The sequence below is a fragment of the Bufo bufo genome, chromosome 4, assembly GCF_905171765.1.
Source record: "Bufo bufo chromosome 4, aBufBuf1.1, whole genome shotgun sequence".
Classification (NCBI taxonomy): domain Eukaryota; kingdom Metazoa; phylum Chordata; class Amphibia; order Anura; family Bufonidae; genus Bufo; species Bufo bufo.
This window is the reverse complement of record NC_053392.1, coordinates 591,218,107-591,233,981: the sequence shown is the minus strand read 5'-3', so window position 1 is coordinate 591,233,981 and position 15,875 is coordinate 591,218,107. Positions and strand designations below refer to the sequence as shown.

Sequence of the window (15,875 nt, the reverse complement as noted above, 5' to 3'; positions counted from 1 at the left end):
GCCACAGAATTCTGGCGTAAATGGAAGGATATAACATCCCCCATGATGTCTGTGTAGCAATAGGGACGAAAAGGCGGTGATGTCTGACACGGACACAAGCTAGAGACCATACTGTAACGGAGAATACATGTGAACAGTAAAGGAACATTATGGAAGAGTCACAGCTTAGTTTTCCTTAAAGGGGTTGTCCGCTTTCAAGTAGTTCCGCCGCAGACTTCTGGTGAACAGCTAATTGTCGTTGGGGTGCGAGGTGTTGGACACTGCCGATCAGCTAATGATGACCTATATTGAGGATAGGCAATCACAGGCTGGACAACCCCTTTATACGGCAGCTGTCAGCAGTTTTGTACCTAGTGGACCTGTTACATGTGCGCTTGGCAGCTGAAGGCATCTGTGTTGGTCCCATGTTCATATGTGCCCGCATTGCTGAGATTTTTTTTTTATATATGCAAATGAGCCTCTAGGAGCAACGGGGGCGTTGCCGTTACACCTAAAGGCTCTGCTCTCTCTGAAACTGCCCCAACCTGTGTACTCTGATTAACAGGGCCAGGCAGTGAAAATGTCATGGCCCTGACTTCTCCTAAAGTCAAGTGCAGAGGGCGCGGCAGTTGCTTAGAGGGCACAGCCTTTAGGTGTAACGGCAACGCCTCCATTGCTCCCAGAGGTTCATTTGCATATGTTAAAACTTCAGCTGCCAAGCACACATGCAATAGGTCAGCCAGTGTTATAGGCATCTGTCAGCAGATTTGTGCCTATGTTTGTCTGTGGTTTTTTTTTTTTTTGGGGGCTATAAACCACTGCCTCCCGTGGAAAGTAATGGGAGGCGGTTCCCATGCTGCTGTCCGCATGAAATTCTGCTGTCAAAAAATCCCGCACTTTAAGGGGCATTCCGGCTTTTCGATATTACAAACCTATGCTCATCCATATCAGATTGGTGGGGATCCAGTACCTGGCATCCCCCAACGATCAGCCGTTTTTGGAAGCCGCCACGCAGCAGGAAGCAGAAGACTCTGGAAGGCCACTGTACCAGCCCAAAAACAGCTGATCTTAGGGGCTGCCAGGTGTTGGACAGCCACGATCTATTATTGATGAGGGTCACCATCTATGAGCTGGAATACCCCTTTAAGAGCCTGGTTTTCACCCTTTGCTCGGAGTATGCCTACGCAGTGGAACACGTTGCAGCCGTCGGAGGTAGCGTATGGATGGAGAGATCCTCCTGACGCATACAGCACCTCCTACAGAAGGCTGAAAACAGATGTGAACAGGGCGTAAGTCACTTGGAAAGCTCCTGCTATTATCTTCCGTATTATCCACTGTTTATCTATGAAAACCACACACACACAATACAAGAATGCAAAAAACAGAACTAAAACAACCTCCGGCTACAGCTCCACCGACCATCAGATAAAGGATTAGCGTCTCGTACACTCACTTACCTTTCATATCATCTGAACCGTGAAAAGTAAAGAAAAAAAAAAAAAGCCCCTGCAGTCTGAACAGTCGTTTAGATGTTTATCTGAGCCCTTGTGTCTTTACAGACGATGGAGATTTTGCCAATTTTTTTTTTTCTATTTTTCTTGGGTCGCCAATAAACGTGTTGTTAAATCTAGAGCCGTCATGTTAGAGCGCGGGGCCGGCCCTCTGAAGTGCTCTAATCATGGAAACTATTTCATCAGATTACAGGACAGGCTCGGGCTTTGATGGTAGACTTCAGAGGCCGCCTTACTACACTGATCCTGGGCAGAAAAACTATGGGTTAGGGTTAAATTGACCTACACAATTATAATCTTGGGCACTTAAAGGGGTCCAGCAAATAGCACTTATCATGTAGAGAAAGTTAATACAAGGCACTTACTAATGTATTGTGATTATCCATATTGCTTCCTTTGCTGGCTGGATTCATTTTTCCATCACATTATACACTTCTTGTTCCCATGGTTACGACCACCCGGTAATCCAGCAGCAGCGGTGGTCGTCCTTGCACACTGTAGGAAAAAGTACCAGCCTCTCTGGTGGCCGGGACCGTGGGAGCTCACATAGGCAGCAGGTGCTTTTTCCTATAGTGTGCAAGTACGACCACCGCTGATGGATTCCAGGGTGGTCGTAACCATGGAAACGAGCAGTGCATAATGTGATGGAAAAAATGAATCCAGCCAGCAAAAGAAGCAATATGGATGATAACAATACATTAGTAAGTGCCTGGTATTAACTATGTCTACACATGATAAATGCCATTTGCTGAAGTGAGACAGCCCCTTTAAGAGGGAATGCTTGAGAATGGGAAAATGGGTCTAAAATAGCGCCACTCTTGTTTATAGGTTGGATTTGGTATTGCAACTACGCTATACTTTCTCTTCTATAACTGAAACGTAAGCACAATGTGTACTCCTCAGGGTGAAACTTTATGAATTCCCTTTTACAACAGGGCACAAAATTGCATGAAGGTGCACCAAAAAATCTGCAAGAAATACGCAACGTGCGAGCTTATCCTAAGGGAGCACTCGCACGTCCATATCCGTTTTGCGGCCCACAAAATAGCCATGCGGTCCGTGTACATCCCTCACTTTTCGCGGGCCTCATTAAAAAAAAAAGCCTATTCTTGTCCGCAAAACGGACAAGAATAGGACATGTTCTATCATTTCTGCAGCACAGATGACAACTCTCCGCATGTTTTGCGGCCCCGTAAAAATGAGGTCTGCGTCTTATCTGCAAAAAAAAAAAAAGCGGATTGGAGCAGACCGAAAATACAGTGGTGCGAATGCTCCCTGATCGTAACACATTATTTATTCTGCACAGTGAATAGAGCAAAATTGTAAATGTAACCAATGGCATAACTGCTGCTTGTTCCATCCCTCCATAGAGCGTTAATACATGACGCGCCCCCTAAAATCCCACCTGTTCCACAAACCCTCTTTATGTAAAATATTACAGACATTGATGGCTTATCCTGGGGATTTTCTTGCAGATTTAACCCCAAAGTTCCCAACGTGCACTGCAAAGGGTGAAATCCGCAGAAAGAATGAAAGGGTTTTTTCGAATCTCAAGATTTGTGGCATATCGCTAAAGTCAGGCGTGGGTCCCACCTCCGGGATCAGCTCCGATCTTCAGAACAGGACCATGAAATGAAGGGACAGGAGCCATGCAAGAGCGGCCACCCTCTTGGGAGTTCCGAAAGTAAGCGAGCGCTGGCTCAGGAATTTCCAGCAGTCCCATGGCAATGAATGGAGAAGTGGCTATGGGACTTCCAAAGATCATGCTCGCTTGGCTATTTTCGGGAGTCCCATAGCAGTGAACGGAGAGGACTCCCGAAAAGTGTGGTGTGCTCTCCTTCATTTCAAGGGACCCGTTCAGGAGTGGGTCCCAGAGGTGGGAGCTGCACCTATTTGACATTTTGAGATGGGGAAAACCCCTTTAACATGCTGCAAATTTCAAATTCTGTACAGCAGGACGATTATTGCAGCGTATAGACCAGAGTCTTAAAGTCTTATCTACTGGAACTATACTTGGTCGTGGATTTCCCACATATATATCTGCTTCGCAACGTGTGTATGGGGCCTAACGGTCATCAAGCTTCAGCTTCTATGCACTGATCAAAAGTCTCATGTGAACTGCTGATAAACTGCCTTTTCTCACTGTACCAACCTGTAACAGGCAGCAGCATCTATGTATACAGTGTGTATATATATATACTGTACATACACACTGATTGACAAAAAATACATCCCGCACCAAGAAGGATTTGTTGGAATGACGCTTTATACGTGTGACCGTAAGGGCCCATTCAGACGGCCGTAGTGCTTTGCGGATCCGCACTTTGCAAAACACGGATACCGACCGCGTGCGTTTCGCAATTTGCGGACTGCACATGGCTGCAACCATAATAGAAAATGACTATTTTTGTCCGCATAGAATAGGAAATGTTCTATGTCTTCCGTGGAGCTGCGGAACGGAACCACGGATGCAGACAGCATCTTTTGCGGCCCCATTGAAATGAATGGAACGGTTGCGGACTCATTCATACGGTCATCTGAATGAGCCCTAATGATGATAAATGGAAGTGATTCCAATATTAGAGGAAAGGAGAAGTTTATTGGGGAATACTGTACAATTGAAAGGAGGCTTTAGGATACAAGATGAGATACAGCCTCTAGCCTGGATACAAGATGAGATACGGCCTCTAGCCTGGATACAAGATGAGATACGGCCTCTAGCCTGGATACAAGATGAGATACGGCCTCTAGCCTGGATACAAGATGAGATATGGCCTCTAGCCTGGATACAAGATGAGATACGGCCTCTAGCCTGGATACAAGATGAGATACGGCCTCTAGCCTGGATACAAGATGAGATACGGCCTCTAGCCTGGATACAAGATGAGATACAGCCTCTAGCCTGGATACAAGATGAGATACGGCCTCTAGCCTGGATACAAGATGAGATACGGCCTCTAGCCTGGGTACAAGATGAGATACGGCCTCTAGCCTGGATACAAGATGAGATACGGCCTCTAGCCTGGATACAAGATGAGATACGGCCTCTAGCCTGGATACAAGATGAGATACGGCCTCTAGGCTGGATACAAGATGAGATACGGCCTCTAGCCTGCATACAAGATGAGATACGGCCTCTAGCCTGCATACAAGATGAGATACGGCCTCTAGCCTGCATACAAGATGAGATACGGCCTCTAGCCTGGATACAAGATGAGATACGGCCTCTAGGCTGGATACAAGATGAGATACGGCCTCTAGGCTGGATACAAGATGAGATACGGCCTCTAGCCTGGATACAAGATGAGATACGGCCTCTAGCCTGGATACAAGATGAGATACGGCCTCTAGCCTGGATACAAGATGAGATACGGCCTCTAGCCTGGATACAAGATGAGATACGGCCTCTAGACTGGATACAAGATGACATACGGCCTCTAGCCTGGGTACAAGATGAGATACGGCCTCTAGCCTGGGTACAAGATGAGATACGGCCTCTAGCCTGGATACAAGATGAGATACGGCCTCTAGCCTGGATACAAGATGAGATACGGCCTCTAGCCTGGATACAAGATGAGATATGGCCTCTAGCCTGGATACAAGATGAGATATGGCCTCTAGCCAGGGTACAAGATGAGATACGGCCTCTAGCCTGGATACAAGATGAGATATGGCCTCTAGCCTGGATACAAGATGAGATATGGCCTCTAGCCTGGATACAAGATGAGATATGGCCTCTAGCCTGGATACAAGAGAAGATATGGCCAGTAGCCCAGACACAAGATGAGATACGGCCTCTAGCCAGGGTACAAGATGAGATACGGCCTCTAGCCTGGATACAAGATGAGATATGGCCTCTAGCCTGGATACAAGAGAAGATATGGCCAGTAGCCCAGACAAAAGATGAGATACGGCCTCTAGCCTGGATACAAGATGATACGGTTGGGAATGGAGGCATACAAGTTCTGTATGGCATCTTGCGGCACATTTGCCCACAGATGTCACAGCTGGGCCTGTAGACCCTGCACACTTGTAGGTGGCTGAAGCTGGTGCCCCAGCTGGTCCCATAAATGCTGGACTGGTGATAGATCTGGTGACCAGGAGGCCAAGGAAGTGTTGTAATCTAGAGAAGACATTCCTGGGAAACCCTTGCTGTGTGTGGGCATTATCCTGCTGATAAATGCCAGTTGGAATCCCTGCCATGAGAGGACCACACGTGGTGGCAGTATGTCCTGCATATATCACTGAGCTGTTAGTGTCCCTCATATCACTTCTAGGGGTGACCGACTGTCATATACGATGGCTCCCCAGATGATCACACCAGCAGTCGGGGCAATATGTCGCTCCACAGCATGGGCAGGATTCAAGAGCTCACTACAAAGCCTCCATATTCGAACCTGACCTTTGTGGGATCCCAAACAGAACCTGGATTTATTGCTAAAAATCATATGGTTTTAGTCCGTAGCAATCCAGGTTTCTCATTCACGACACCTCTGCAAACTATGTATTAGCAATGTCAATAGCAGGACGTGTAATTGGCACTGTGACACGAACTTTCCTTCTGTTAAGTGTCTGGAAATGGCAGAGACAGGTGTGTAATGAAGGTGCCACCTGTGTCTGGATGGTAGACAAACATCAAACAACCCTATCTACCGGTGGTCTGTCTGAAGTCTGTTTGCCATGTGTGCATGCCCTCACTTAAAGGGGTTGTCCCATGAAAAATATTCAACAGTTTTCAAACCGGCACCTTGATCTGAATACTTTTGTAATTGCAGGTCATTAAAAATTTGGTATAGCTACTGAGTTATTCAATAAAATGTATCTGTATAGCGCCACTTAATTTCTTATTTCTCTGACCGGCTCATTAAGAAGGCGACACATCTCTCAACTGCCTCCTGAGCTGTGATAGGTGGAGCATGGACACGCCCCCTTAGCTGCAGCATAAAAGCCACTCCTCTTCAGGTGCAGCTTGATATAAATCTAGCAGAGCAATGAATGGGGAGATCTCTGGATCCATGTGAGGTCCAGGGCTGGTTCTGGCTTTGTTAGAGATTGTCATGTCCTATATGATGTCTGATTTTCATTTTTTACATCAATCATGGCATAAACCTGCTACAAGAGGACATAGTTTTAAATTAGAGGGGCAAAGGTTTAAAAGTAATATCAGGAAGTATTACTTTACTGAGAGAGTAGTGGATGCATGGAATAGCCTTCCTGCAGAAGTGGTAGCTGCAAATACAGTGAAGGAGTTTAAGCGTGCATGGGATAGGCATAAGGCCATCCTTCATATAAGATAGGGCCGGGGGCTATCCATAGTATTCAGTATATTGGGCAGACTAGATGGGCCAAATGGTTCTTATCTGCCGACACATTCTATGTTTCTATAAACCCTTTAACCACTGCTCCCAGCACCTAGTAACAGCTAGGTCAAAACATCGAAACAATCATCTCAGTCCCCTCAAAAGTATGTCAACTGGACAAAATATCCTTGAGTGCGTCACAGACACACGTCTGGAAGTCAACGATCTCTCACCAAAAGGTACACTCCTCCAAAGTAGCCTCTGAGAGCCTTTTTATAGGGCGCCGGGGGAAGCACTTTTACGTCTACCGATTTGCGCTTGGCAAATCATCATTAAAAGAATTCCCTGTCGATAAGCTGATCAAAAGGGGTTCCACTACTAAGACCTTCAGTGATGAACCACAACCGATGGAGAAACCTGCAACAAGTGCTCAATTCCCCTGCAGTGCCACCACTGGTGGAACGAAGCGTTGCACAATTTGCATTGAAATCAATGTGCCGGCCATGTAATGCACAGACACGCCAGATCCTCCCTCTTGTTACTGCCCTCCACTTTGGCTAATAGATCTGGAACCTGAATGGGGGGGGGGGGGGGGGGGGGACAAGATTCTGAATTTCCCGGTAGAGTATTTGAAAATTAGTTTTACATTTAAATGAACTTATCACCAGGAAATTCACTGTTGCAGCACTCACAATGCCTTGTTGGGCTAGCTCAGCTGAATGCAATGGCACTTTTCTCTTAGGCCTCTTTCACACTTGCGTTGTCCGGATCCGGCGTGTACTCCACTTGCCGGAATTACACGCCGGATCCGGAAAAACAAAAGTGTACTGAAAGCATTTGAAGACGGAACCGTCTTCCAAATGCGTTCAGTGTTACTATGGCACCCAGGACGCTATTAAAGTCCTGGTTGCCATAGTAGTAGTGGGGAGCGGGGGAGCGGTATACTTACAGTCCGTGCGGCTCCCGGGGCGCTCCAGAGTGACGTCAGAGCGCCCCATGCGCATGGATGACGTGATCCATGTGATCACATGATCCATGCGCTTGGGGCGCCCTGACGTCACTCTGAAGCGCCCCGGGAGCCGCACAGACGGTAAGTACACTGCTCCCCCGCTCCCCGCTACACTTTACCATGGCAAACAGGACTTTAGCGTCCCGGCAGCCAAGGTAACCACTCTGAAAAAGCTAAATGTCGGCTCCGGCAATGCGCCGAAACGACGTTTAGCTTAAGGCCGGATCCGGATCAATGCCTTTCAATGGGCATTAATTCCGGATCCGGCCTTGCGGCAAGTGTTCCGGATTTTTGGCCGGAGCAAAAAGCGCAGCATGCTGCGGTATTTTCTCCGGCCAAAAAACGTTCCGTTCCGGAACTGAAGACATCCTGATGCATCCTGATGCATCCTGAACGGATTTCTCTCCATTCAGAATGCATTAGGATAATCCTGATCAGGATTCTTCCGGCATAGAGCCCCGACGACGGAACTCTATGCCGGAAGACAAGAACGCAGGTGTGAAAGAGCCCTTAGCGATCTGTTGCTTCATTCTGGAGAAGAAGGATTTTTAATCCGTATGCAAACGAGCAGTTAAGTGCACCAAGAGCGGGCCCAAACACTTTGTGCACACTTGCTCCTCTTTCTTCCTCTTGCCAGCCCCTTCCTCTCCTTCTTGATTTATATGGTCAGGCGAGATGACTACGAAGGAACCTGGCTCTGTCAATCAAGGAGATGGCAGAGGAAGCAAAAGGAGCAAAAGTGCACAGTGTGGCTTAGGACCGCCCTCAGTGCACTTAAAGGGGTTCTGTCAGCAGATTTTACCCCTATAACCTAAAGATATCCTCATGTCCGGACTAATAAGAAGAATCCTAAGCTGGCCTTATTAAACCTCACTGAGGCTCTATTTGTCCAAAAAACAGCTTTTTATAACCTGCCAATCACTTACTTAAGGTGCCCAAGGGGAGGTCCGTTAATACAGGGTGCCCGTCCGCACCCCTCGCCGTCCGGTGCCCAGCGCCACCTTCCGTCTTCATTGCTGCCTTCCCTTTCTTCAACGCCGCCTTCTACAGCACAGCGCCGCCTTCTACAATCCTCCCGTCCCTTTGCCAGATCCCGCGCCTGCGCACTAGGCTCGGCCTGATGCGCCCGTGCGGACTCCTGGCAGCGGCTTTATTGAGCGAAGTGCGCATGCGCCGGCCTGATGCGCACTTCGCTCAACCCTAATATGACCTGCAGATTGGCTGAGCTTTGTGCGCAGGCGCGGGATCTGGCAGAGGGACGGGGAGGATTGTGGAGGCGGTGCTGAGCTGTAGAAGGCGGCGCTGAAGACAGGGAAGGCGGCGATGAAGACGGAAGGCGGCGCTGGGCACCGGACGGCGAGGGGTGCGGCCGGGCACCCTGTATTAACGGACCTCCCCTTGGGCACCTTAAGTAAGTGATTGGCAGGTTATAAAAACCTGTTTTTTGGACAAATAGAGCCTCAGTGAGGTTTAATAAGGCCAGCTCAGGATTCTTCTTATTAGTCCGGACATGAGGATATCTTTAGGTTATAGGGGTAAAATCTGCTGACAGAATCCCTTTAAGTGCTAATTTGCATATAAATTAAAAGTACCTTTTCTCCAGAATGAAGCAACAGATCGCTTAGGCTGGGTTCACACTTGAGCGTTTTACAGCGCGTTCAAACGCACTGTAAAACGCTCAACACATGAAAACCAATGCTTCCCTATGGCCCTGGTTCTCACTTGAGCGTTTTACAGCGCGTTTGAACGCGCTGTAAAACGCCCTACGCTCAAACAAGTACTTGAGCTTCTTTGGGGCGTTTTGACGCGCGTTTGTGGCCATAGGACATTGCAGTCAATCACACAAACGCGCGTCAAACGCGCGTTTACTATTGCAAAAAACGCGCATAAAAAACGCGCATCAAAAACGCGCATATCAAAGACGCTCAGGTCTGAACCCAGCCTAAGTGAAAGGTATCATTACACTCGGCTGTGCTAACCCTACAATGTGTTGTGCCTGGTTTATCAGTGAATTTCCTGGTGACAGACTCCCTTTAAATAAAATATTCAAGGTGTGCACCTTGCAAAACCAGATTCCTTCCTAAGGCCGAGCCATGTTTTGGAGCAGCCACTAGATGGTATTGCTGGTTTGCAGAACAGAGAGCAAAGTCTGGGAATCCATCTCTGGTGCCGAGTTTACTGCCCTATTACATTACCTTGACCGTTCTATGAGGACAAGCGGTTACTTCTCGCTGCTGTGCTGAAAACCCAATAACCTCACATTTGGAGCAGATAAAAGTCTAGTAATATCCCGAGCGCTGCTCTGGGAGGATCAATAATGCTATTAATAGCCAGTCAACAACATTCTGCAACCCTAGAAAAGCAGGACGATGGATGGGAGAACTGTCCAATCTGTAACGCTGATCAAAAAGAAGCAAAGAATGAAAAAGAGATTTGTGTACGGGCCAGAGGTTGAAACGCCAAAAATTCCTCCACAAAACCTCAAATGTAAACTAAAAAAGAAGGGATAAAGGGGCCATGTATGAAGCTGTGCACAGCCGGGCTGCATTCACTCCATGGGAAAGATGGAGATGGTCAGGTTTAACACAGGTCATGGCTTTCCTCGCATGCTACCAGGTCGTGCTTTAGGCCTCTTTCACACGAGCGTGACGGATTGGCTCCGGATGCGGTAAGTGAAACTCGCACCATTTTGTAAGCAAGTTCAGTCAGTTTTGTCTGCGACTGCGTTCAGTTCTTCAGTTTTTTCCGCGCGGGTGCAATGCGTTTTGATGCGTTTTTCACGCACGTGATAAAAAAACCCGGAAGGTTTACAAACAACATCTCTTAGCAACCATCAGTGAAAAACGCATCGCATCCGCCCTTGCTTGCGGATGCGATGCGTTTTTCACGCAGCCTTATTCACTTCTATGGGGTCAGACTATAGAACATGCTGTGTTTTTCATGCAACGCAGAACTGATGCGTGAAACAAAAAAAAAAAAAGAAAAACGCTCATGTACACAGACACATTGAAATGAATGGGTCAGGATTCAGTTCATGACGTTTACGTCACGCATTGAACCCGCGCGAAAAAACTCGCTTGTGTGAAAGGGACCTTAGGGTCGAAAGCATCTTATCTGCTGGATGGGCCACACATGCTGGATCAGTGGAGATCCGACCACTGGTAACCCCATCGATCGCCACAACAGGGGACACGACGAAGGAGCGGCGGTCCACCATCAATGCTTCCGACAGCGCAGTAGAAGAGTTTGAATGGTGAAGCCCCTTTGTCTTTCACTGGCTGATTATTTTCAGCCTCTGCTTGCTGTCAGTGAATGAGATGTTCTTATGTATATCCAGAGGCTAAAAACGGTAAGGTCTTAATTAGAGGTGAGCGAATCGATTTGTACGAACCAAATTCATTCAAAGTTCAGTCTCCTTAAGCACAGATGCTCTGCCGCTACCTGAGCAGCGCAGATACCGACTGTGCACGCGCCGCTACACTTCCGGTATCCCCAGACGTGTGCTGCTCGAGGAAGCCGATTCCTGAACGAATTAGATTCATACAAGTCGATTCCCTCATCACTAGTCCAGCCGGGCTCTTCCGTTGTTACCGAACTACATCCCTCAGCGTGTCCTGATGGTCACAGGATGTCAGCGCATGAGCATTGTCTAGACTAGAAACCATAAAAGCAAAGTCTCAGCTCCGAGAAGTATCAGATCACTACAGGTCTTATGCCTCTGGCTATAGCTGGGTGAGCGGCACTGGTTCTCATTGAAGAGACATTTACTCACACGCAATGCTTCATGGGAGAAAAATATGCAAATTAGCCGTCCTCCAGAAGGTAGAAAACTGCCATATCGGCCAAACCAGAAATGCATCCACAACCAGTACCCTGCTCTGCACTGACGATGGGCAAGAACGCCCACACGGAAGAAGCCTTACAGAAGTTTACAAAAGGAGGTCTATTCTTTTAGGAGAAATCTCTGGTTTGCTGTTTCTATTCACTGTCAAGCAAGCAATGATCTTAACCTCTTAGTGACCACGCACATTTTTTTTAAATCACATTCCAAGAGCTATAACTTTTTAGTATTTTCATCAATGTACTTGTATCAGGTCTTATTTTTTGCAGGACAAGTTATAGTTTTTAATGCACCATTTTGGGTACATGTAATGACTGATTAAAGCCAGCTGTTTAGCTAAAACCCCCTTTGTTTACGTCAGTAAAAAGGCGTATTAGCGGTCACTAAGGGGCATCTGTCAGCAGTTCTGCACCTATGACACTGGCTGACCTGTTACATGTGCACTTGACCGCTGAAGGCATCTGTGTTGGTCCCATGTTCATATGTGTCCGCATTGCTGAGAAAAATGATGTTTTAATTTATGTAAATGAGCCTCTAGGAGCAACGGGGGCGTTACTGTTACACCTAGAGGCTCAGCTCTCTCTGCAAGTGCTGCGCCCTCTCCACTTTGATTTGACAGATACGGGCATGATCACGTTTACACTGCCTGGTCCTGTCAATCAAAGTCCAGAGAGCGCGGCAGTTGCAGAGAGAGCTGAGCCTCTAAGTGTAACGACAACGCCCTCGTTGCTCCTAGAGGCTCATTTGCATATATTAAAACTTCAATTTTCACAGCAAGGCGGACACATATGATCATGGGACCAACACAGCTTCAGCTGCCAAGTGCACATGTAACAGGTCAGCCAGTGTCATAGGTACAAAACTGCTGACAGATGCCCTTTAAAGTAAATAGGCAGGCAAAGTAGTTTTGGAGATATCACAGCGATGGTTTATCCTTAAAACAGGTCATCTATGTGAGATTGTTCATGTCTTGTGGGTTGTCTTTTCATAATGCGGCCCCTGGGTTACGGTAATCATCTCGTTGATTTGGCTACCACTAACAGCACGCAACTTATTTTAACGGGGGAAACCATGGCCAGCCCACCATTTCCCCTGCAATGGGCGCCGCAGGGGAAACATAGTATTACATGGCAGTGTTTCAGATAAAGGGCCGAAAACAAGGATGGCTCAAGTCTGCAAAAAGAGGTACCACTCCTGAGGAATAGCTATGCTTCCTAGCTTTTAGACGGTGGTCCCAAGTGGAGCATGCCCTAAGAGGGCCTATGGACTGGGGCAGCCTTCACGGGACATGGTCGAAGTTCTAAACTTTTAGGGAAAAAGAAAAATCAGATGCTGCGCGCAGTCGTGGTGTATCGGCATGCCTAAAATGACGTAAAAAATGTAATATATGCACAAGATAACTAAGCAGATTTTCCAATGTATTTTCAATCCAAACTTCATTTCTTTTAGCCATGAACTTGAGCCACGGGCCTAGGAGTGGCAGGACGGCTTCCTGACACCATGGCGGGCTCTTTTAGTAAACCGGGTGATTAATATCTCTCTCTTGCTGGTAAGTAATTTGAGGAATTTGGCATTGGGAATGTTTTGAGTTACCGGCAGGTTTTGGCTGGCTCTTCATACTTTTTATGGCCCTCTGATTTATTTATTTTTTACCAGTAATAAAAAGGCAAAGGATGGGACCCATGGCCAAGATCGGGATCCTGCTCCCAGCCAGTACCTGAATCTGTTCTAGAACCGCTACGATGCCGGCAGATAATACTAGCAGATGCCATTGCATGGAGGTAATGCATTCCCGCTGCCTGGAGAACACCAATGTAATGCTGTGCGCGTCCTCATTTATGGGAAACAAGCACATGAATCACCATCGTGTGATCCAAGCAGTAACACACCATCCCGAAAAAAAAAAAAGAAAAGAGAATAGGGTCTCGGGATTCCAATAAGTGATTCATCTTTTAGACGTTTTCCTGGAATGAATCGAGGAAACAGAATGGCGTCAAACGGGCCGGATTCAGAGTTTTTGTAACAATTCTGTAAATTGATTTAATGAAGACCGATCATGCTAGGGGAGGGGATAGAAATAGGCATTTGATTTAAATGCCTTAAAGGGATTTTCTGGGATTACTATGATTTTATATGGCTTACCTAATATACATATTCCCTGTGTTTTTTTTTTTATTTGGACTATCCTGACCTGTTTTCACCATGTAAACCAATCCCTCTGGTTTGTTCCCATCCTGTATGTAGCACTTCCTGTTACCGTATCCAACCAAACCCATGATGCAATTCTCTTTCCTATTCCACAGCACCGCCCCTAACATCGACCAGCTAGTTTAAAGCTCCTCCAACCCAGTTTTATAAACACTCCCCTATCACTGCCCATAACACCGTCCAGCTAGTTTATATCTCCTCCCACCAGCTAGTCATATAGACACTCCCCTATCACTGCCCCTAACACCCAGCTAGTTCATAGCTCCTCCCACCTAGCTACATAGACACTCCCCTATCACTGCCCCTAACAATACTCAGCTAGTTTATAGCTCCTCCCACCTAGCTAATTACATAGACACTCCCCTATCACTGCTACTAACACCCAGCTAGTTCATAGCTCCTCCCACCCAGCCAGTTACATAGACACTCCCCTATTACTGACCCTAACAACACCCAGCTAGTTTATAGCTCCTCCCACCCATCTAATTACAGACACTCCCCTATCACTGCTCCTCCCACCCAGCTAGTTTATAGCTCCTCCCACCCATCTAATTACATAGACACTCCCCTATCACTGCTCCTCCCACCCAGCTAGTTACATAGACACTCCCCTATCACTGACCCTAACAACACCCAGCTAGTTTATAGCTCCTCCCACCCATCTAATTACATAGACACTCCCCTATCACTGCTCCTCCCACCCAGCTAGTTTATAGCTCCTCCCACCCATCTAATTACATAGACACTCCCCTATCACTGCTCCTTCCACCCATCTAATTACATAGACACTCCCCTATCACTGCTCCTCCCACCCAGCTAGTTACATAGACACTCCCCTATCACTGCCCCTAACAATACCCAGCTAGTTTATAACTCCTCCCACCTAGCTAATTATAGACACTCCCCTATCACTGCCCCTCCCATTGACATCACAGGAAATAAAGAGCTGCATGGACACGGTCATGTGACCACACCCCAGAAGGGAACATAGGAGCAATAAAGGTAAACTAAACATATATACCCAACTCCATCTGCATTGGAGGCTTCGTTCGTGGCCTCCATAGCAGATTCTATTTAAAAAATAAAATAAAACAAACAAAAAAGTCCTGCGGAAAAAAAAGATCCTGAAGGGAAACTGATCGGACTTTATTGTAGTCAATGGAGCTTGTTCATCTTTGTTTGTGTCGAATGTGGCACTTCCGTTATTTTTGTTCTTCTGCTCCTCTAGCAGAATAATGAAAGAATACAGCAGTAGTGTGAACTCACCCTTAGGAATCACTCAGACGGCTGTTGTTCGGCCGTTCCGTGCACTGGGGGGCGCGATTTGCGGTCTCCAATGCACGGGCAACATCCGTGCGGCTGTCGCGATGGATCCAGACCCATTCAACTTGAATGGGTCAGTGATCCGTCTGCACTGCAAAAAAATAGAACATGTTTTATTTTTTTTGCAGTGCGGAGACACGGAGAGAAACCCCACGGAAGCACTACAGAGGTTCTGTGCCTCCGTTCCGCACGGCCATTCTGGATTGCGGACCCATTCAAGTGAACGGGTCCGCATCCGTTATGTGGGGTGCACGCGGCTGGTGCCTGCATATTGCAGACCCACTGTTTGCGGGCCGCAATGCAGGCTCGGCCGAACAACGGCCGTGTGAACTCACCCTTACAGCTACCTTTGTAAAAGACTATTTTAAAGAACGTTGAAACTGAACGGGGGACAAATGACCATTAATACTATCATTCAACCCCCATAAAGTTTGCATATTGCCGGCAGCACTCCAGACAGCAAAAGAGAAAGTGCTGATCGTGGGGTGTTTTTCAATGGGCCAATTATAAGGTAAAAATAAATAAAAAAATAATAATTTCTGATCACTGACCCGTGTAAAAGGCCCTTTAGATCCCCCGCCTCTGTAACATGTGGGGTCAGTACTGGAAAGCTGAGGTGCACCGAGGGGAACGGCCCCGCCCTCAGTGCACTGAAACCCTCATTAGCATAAAGAAATCAATGTTTTATTTAATGAAAACCACAA

At 47.1% G+C, this 15,875-nt stretch overlaps 1 protein-coding gene across 1 annotated transcript in view; it reads right to left on the bottom strand.

Annotated features, from left to right (window-relative positions):
- The window catches only part of LYPLAL1 (lysophospholipase like 1), a 49,984-nt gene that overhangs the window by 22,010 nt on the left and 12,099 nt on the right, over positions 1-15,875 (bottom strand). The window lies entirely within an intron of this gene.